Source organism: Cucumis sativus, chromosome 7 (genome assembly GCF_000004075.3).
Source record: "Cucumis sativus cultivar 9930 chromosome 7, Cucumber_9930_V3, whole genome shotgun sequence".
NCBI classification, from domain to species: domain Eukaryota; kingdom Viridiplantae; phylum Streptophyta; class Magnoliopsida; order Cucurbitales; family Cucurbitaceae; genus Cucumis; species Cucumis sativus.
Genome location: NC_026661.2, coordinates 17,602,212 through 17,609,508, shown reverse-complemented (window position 1 = coordinate 17,609,508; position 7,297 = coordinate 17,602,212). Strand labels below are relative to the sequence as shown.

Below are 7,297 nucleotides of genomic sequence, written 5' to 3'. Positions count from 1 at the left end.
AAAATATATAAGTTTATATGACCAAAACTCAATAAATACACTATTTCTATTAAAAAGTGAAAGGATTAATAATCTCACGTCTCACCAACTATTCCTATAAAAAAATGTTAGCATATAGGTCACAAAAATTTCCATGATTGACATATCAACATCTCATTATTCAATTTTTTACTGTGTTCATTATATTATAGGCAAAATTTGAATATGAATTAGTTTATATTGAGGGAGTAAAAAGTCACAAATCCAATCTTCATATGATGGACCAATTCACCAAATTTATATATTTTTTTCCATTGGCTTTAAAAGGTTAGACTTTACACCAATAAATATATCCATATATATTCCATTTAATTGAACTATTGCATCAGCAGAGAAAAAAAAAAAAAAAAACTCTTCTGCATGAAGCTATATGAATATTATTATTAAACTTTTAGTTGAAATTTCACATCTTTTGTAGCTTGAAACACAAGAATAAACCTAAGTAAAAGAAACATTCTTCATCATATATTTCAAAATGAAATGTTTTACTTTGTTCTTTTTTTTTTTTCTTTTTTGTTACCGTGTTAAATCGATCCATAAATATAAATTATTAGATTTGAATGAACTATAACGACCTTAACGACTTAAATTTATTTATTATGTTATCAAATATGATCAAATATAGATGTCAACATAAATGTTGAAAATTTCAAGAACATATTGATGAATTTATTTTAAGAAAAATATTATATCAACAACTCAAATTAAACAACAATGTATCTTATTCATTAAACTCTATTGACCACCTTTCGTGATGAATACTTTAAATTTATGTTCATATCAATAACATTTTTGTCATCAATCTTTTTAATATAGATTGAAGATATCGATTAATCTCTAACGTTTGATGTTTGTCAATCCCTCCATTCATAAAACATGATTAAAAGAAAGTTGATGAATATTATATTTTGGATTGAAGTACATTATAGTAGAGATATGTATATATAGACAATAGATGGCTTGATGACTTAGATAAATAAATTGATTTCTTTAGTATATTGATAAATTGATTAAACAAATGAAGCTTGTAAGAGACTATTAGAAAGAAAATCCAAAGTTTTTTTGGATATTTTATTATACTGTACTATATATGGTGTGTTGTGCTATCTATACCCATTTGTTTTTCTACAAAATTAGGTTAGATATATATATATATATATATACACACACATACAATCTTTGATGAAGACACAAGACCAAAATTATTTGCTCGTTTTCTTGCAAGAATAATGCATGAAATTGTTAGAAAGAAAAATCATTGTTAAGAGTACAAGCTTCAAATAGAGCCATTTTGGTAAAATGTTACTATCTATTCAAAACATTAGTAAAAATTTAGGTATTTTTTGTAAGTAAAAATACTTTCTTCGGTTGATTCGACGATAGAAAATCTTGAGCTCGGTTTGATTCGTGATTCAAAAATAGTTTTAGAAAACAAAAACAAATTCTTCTTTTTTTCTATATGTATTAGGTTCCAAAGTAAAACTTTAAAATGGTACTTTTTAAAAATCAATTACACTGAACATGTTTTATTTGTTTTTCTTGTATTTTTTTTTTTTTGAAAACACAAAACCGAAAATGAATCAAGAATCAAACACGATCAGTAAAGCTTTTTTTTAAAACTCTTGTGGTAATATATTTCTCCAAGCAAACATGATAATTTTAATTATGGAAACTTTCTAATTTTATATTGAATAAAGTGTTGTGTAAATTTAGTGCCATTTTTGTAAAATGATGCTTCTAATTTTATTTTATTTTCTTCTATTCTTAATAGAGGGAATGAGAATTATAAAAATATAGCCATTTCTTGTTTTATCTTTTTAATAATGTTCCTTTTAATCTCTCTTGTTAATTACTAAAGAAAAGAGCTAAAATTATCCATTAATTCTCTAAAAACTTAAAAAACAAAGTCAAAGTTAACTTTGAATTTTTAGATATCAATTAATGGATATAATTTCATGTTTTTTTCTTTAAACCTTTTATTCTTAATATTAGTTTGCATGTTAAATAATTTAAAACATTATAAGAAATAGGGTAAAGTTTATTGGTGTTCTAGAAGAGATTAGGATAACAAGAAACCTAATTTATTATATTAAAATGTTGATATCCATATAAAATTTTATGGACAGATATTCTTATCAACATGAAAAGATTTTTTAAAAAATTAACTAAATTAATAATTAGATTAATTTAACAATCAAATTTAAGTTACAGAGATCTTCATTATTAATGTTCATATATCTCTCTATTTTGAAATTTATAATAGATATTTATTTGTAAAAGATACAAATTGATCTTTAATATAAAAATTGAATCCCACTGTATAACATTTCAACATATAATAGTATACGTTTTTTATCTTAGAAAAATTTTAAACCCAAAATCTTAACGTATAAACATAAAAATATTCCTTAAATAATTCGCACTATTTGAATTACAAAATAAAATATTGGTTTTGAAAAATAGATTTTAGATTGTTTTATGACATAAAAACATGATCCAAATTTACAACCAAAATTACTATTCTTCAATTATTAACTCATATTATTACTATTAAATATAGAAAAAAGAATTAATTGTGAGAAATGTTAAAGTAGAAAAAGAAAAATGAAAATAGAAACATAGCACCCGTTATTGCTACGAAAATATAAAAGTAGGGGATGGATCTTAATTACCACAAATATATTAAATTGTGTAGTGCAATTATATTAATCAATAGATACCATTTTGGTTGTATCTAAATCTAATGCAATAATAATAATACACACATCCTTACACCCATTTAATAAATGAAATAAATTATTGGTACTATCATCCCCAAACTTCTCTTCACAAAATTTAATTGTCTCACGTGGTTCATTCTCCTACAACCAATTCCTTGTATGCTATTACATAGTTTAGATTTAAATTGATGCTAATTTTAATATAATTGATCATATGATCATATCATTTTAATTATAATAATGTAACCGACAATTTTACCTTGTTTATTATATGTTTTAGGAAAAATGACTTGATACTCGATTTAAATCATATCCTTCTGTTGTTGATATGTGCATTTGTTTCTAAGTTTTCAAAATGTATCTTTTTAGTTCTCGATTTTAGGTTTGTAAAATTAGGGTTAATATTTATTTAGAGTTCTAAATTAATAAACTAATAAGTTAATTTGATATTAATATTTTTATAAAATACAAAGTCTAAATTATCATAAAATAATATTTATTAAATTTGACATATGATTTTTTTAAGTTAGGGGCTAAGTAGGTCACAAATTCAAGAATATTGTGACACACTAAAGTTCAAAGACTAAATTGCTACAAAATTGAAACTACATTGACCAAATCATTGCAACACAAAGTTCAGAGATTAAATTATTACTTTTATGAAAGCGTATCGAGATAAAGTGCTTTTTCAACCTAATTTTTATTGTTTTAAATTATGATTTCATAAAATTTTAAAATAGACCTTCTGAAAGTTGAAGGATGAAAAATATAAATTTTTATTAATTTAGAGACTAAAAATATACAATTTGAAAGCGGAAAAACAAGGAGTTATAAAGAAAGATAAATTTTCTAATATTTAAATGCTCAACAATTGGTCATTGAAGACTCCACATAATACATATAAAACGTCCCATTTAATAATTGAATTAGGGCATCATACATAATTTCCTCATAATCATTATATATCAATAATATCTCTTGCACAAAAAGTCATTTTGAATTTAGTTCCCCCATTCAAAGGACTAAAGATACGAGTTTTCTAATATTTATGTTAAAATATTTGTAAGATTCTTTTGAAGACTAAAAATAGTATAGCATAAAATAGGTGTGTATCACGATCAATCCTTTAAACAACCATAAACAATTTTGTTGATATAGGTTTTATCAACGATATATTACCTTTAATAGATTTTATATATATTTGAAAATTTTTAATAATGGTGCAATACACTTGAGTATTTTTCTTAAACGTGATGCATGTTGTGATTACCTTTTCTTTTTTTAGTATATAATAGAAATAGGTAGAAGATTCAAACCACATTTCTCTCCATTGTTAACACATTTGTAGATCAATTAAAATATGCTCATTTTGACATATGATCTCGACCAGATAAATTAGATTATTCCAGTTCCAACTCTTCACTCGTGGAACTAAAAAGGAAAATAAAATAGTGTACATTTATCCAACAAATTTTTGTTTTAAACTTGTCAAGTTAGATGTATTTATATATTTTAATAAGGGTAAATTTGTTAATTTTACAAAATAGGGAAGAAATGAAAGAAGACATTCCAAATGTTATTTATCATATAAAATCTTTAATTTAAGATAAACTAAAAGAAGGGAAGAAGAAATAAAAAAAAAAAAAAGCAATTGTACTCTTTCTTCTAATTTCTTGATTATCCCTAATTAGTATATACCTCCAAACAAAACTTTCATAGACTTCTTTTTTTTTTCATACAACTTTTCTCGTCATGAATATAAATTCATATAAATATTTAAAATAACAGTAATGATTGATATTTTAGATATTTAGAACCAATTGTTACAAACTATTAAATCGATACATTTTGAAAACTTAAAGACCATGTATATCTAATCTTCCAAACTTAAAACTAAAAAAAAAATATCTTTTCTATTTTTTTGAAATTTTTTTCTCTTTCCTCTTTTATAGGTCAAACCTCTTGATATATACATGCATATATATACTCAATAATAAAAGTTAAAATGTCCCAATTTCTTGATACTACTTTTGTTACATTGATTTAAAATGCCACCATATTATTGGACATGGAGATTAAAAAATGTGAATAATGAAAATCATGTGTCCTTATAATATATATATATATATGGATTACATTAAAGCTAAATCCTAAGCCCCTAAGCAAACTCTCACCATACATTAGTAGTTTTGAAGCTCTTTTTTTTTTCTTTCTAAAACCTCTTTCTCTTTGTTTTTCTTTTCCTTTAATTTTCTCATCTTCTTCACCAACCATGAACCAAACCTAATTGCTAGCTTTCAGAGATTCATATCCCACAGCCCCAAATCTCTTGTTCTCTTCCTCAAATGGGATGGTTCAAATCCTTCCTCATTTCACCTTTCAAGAAGCTTTGGGATCGTCTTCACTCCCCTCACAAATCAAACCGTAATCGTCTACTTTGACCCCTAATTCATCATCTGCATCAGTTTTTGTTCTATATTTTTTTGTCATCGACATTGATTGATTCAAACCTAACTATTTTGTGATGATTTCTTTTTCAATAATGTAATGCTTCGGAGGTCGTTGTTCGTATTTGTTGGTTGAGTTGAACTTTTATTTTCTTTCAAAGACACAACTTGGTATGAATAATTTGTTTTAGTTGGATTTATTTCGAGAGCTTAAAAATAAAATCTTTTCTTTTTCATTTCAATACTTTTTAAGCGTAGAAATTCAATCCAAACAAAATCCTACATTGTTAGTTATGGGAAGTTATTCCTCCCAAAGTCTTGTGTTCATATGTGTAATGTGTTTTGCTTTTTATTTTTATTCTCGTCTCTTTATCAATTCAAATAATTGGCAATTTAGCCATTCCATAGTTTGCTTTTTTTTAGAAAAATTAAATCTATTTATTCTCCAATTTTTACCATAATTTCTATTTTTTTTCTTTAAATATAAAAATAAGTTGTTCTCGAGCCAACTTATAAAAAAAAAAAAAAAAATTAAAAGCTACTTGTTTTTCTTCAAAACTTGCTATGATTTTTAAGATCGTAAAGTTTAAGTTGATAAAGGAGAAAGAAACTAAGAGCTAAAATGAATGTTTATAGGTGCGATTTTTTGTTTTTTTAGTAAATAACACTTAAAATTGTGTATTGTTGGTGAAGATTTTGATTTTTACAGTGACATTGCTTAAATTACGCAAAAAAAAATCTATTTTTCCAAATGTTAGGTAAACTACTTGTGATTAACTAGCCACATTTATAAATGATTTCTAGCCACAGTGGTAATAGAATCAATTTAACATAAATTAAAACATGGGAGAATACTAAATTTGAAACTTTTGAAATAATAGAAGTTTAATCTTCAAAAATACCCTAATTACGTATTTGATTGACAAACAAATTAGAGAAAGAATGTTCAAATTTTATCTAATCTCAATGCAAACTCACCATGAATTGAAGTTTTGGTAATCTTTTTGTTATTTATTTACGTAGGAAAAGGAATCTACATTTTGTATAAAGATGTGAAGTCTTGCCCTTGTGAAGATGTTCAAATGCTTTGGTCCATTCTCGTGCAGTCTGCCTCTCCTCCTAATTCACCATTACCATCATGAAGTCGAGCTTTTCTCCGTTGCCAAAAGATGGCGATCCTTCGTATAGAGAACACCGATCGACTTATCATACTACGTATGCTTTGATGCATTTTGTAAATTCTTTCAACTTCTTTTCTGCTTCTTCTTCTCTTCCCCTTTCTATTAACCATATGGAAATATACATAATTTTACAATTCACACCAGAAAAATGGTGGATTAATCGATACAAACCAAGCGTTAAAGAGTCTAAATTGATATTTTTCCTTAAAAGTTATTATACGTAAGAAAAATACAATTTTATCTTATGTCTTATTTTTAAACTATAAATTAAATATATAAGTATATGGATCTTCAAAAAAATGTTGAAAGTGCTAGTATTGCTATTGAAAAAATTGACCTTTTCAATTTAGTGTAATGTCACTCTTTGATATGTGTGGTCATCACAAATGGTTATATACAATATGTATATAAGGCAATAATCTAATTGATATCTTAGACTTTATTTTTTGGCTACCAATTAGGGATGCAATCTAACAAAATTACGTAGGATTCAAGAATGAATCAATAGGAGGGGAGCATTCTAAACTTAAGGACTGATCGAGCACTTGTCCTACTACTTTTCAAGCGGATTAATAATCTAATTAATTAAGATAATTATTTGATTTGTTAAAATTAAGCAAGTAAATAATATCGTCCTCATAAATTTCTTTCGTTTATCGACTACCTCTAACGATGTCTTCAAAATTCATACCATTTTTTATATAAAAAATATTTTTAAAAGATCGTAAATATAGCAAAAGATTTTGTTATATTTACGACTTTCTTTAAAATATTAATGTATCATTAATTATAGTTTCTAAAATTGTTATTTATTTTAGTACGTTGAATAAAATAGTTTAGTCCAATTTGGTATTAATAATTGGACTCAAGTTTAATTAAGCGTAAAAAAGGACTTAATTTAGGCCCGACG

At 25.0% G+C, this 7,297-nt stretch overlaps 1 long non-coding RNA gene across 1 annotated transcript; it reads left to right on the top strand.

Moving 5' to 3' along the window:
- Positions 1 to 4,896: 4,896 nt before the first annotated feature.
- Positions 4,897 to 6,597, top strand: LOC105436160. Its single transcript, XR_970099.2, has 2 exons — positions 4,897 to 5,183; positions 6,230 to 6,597. It is a non-coding gene; the product is annotated as an uncharacterized LOC105436160 (long non-coding RNA).
- Positions 6,598 to 7,297: the final 700 nt, after the last annotated feature.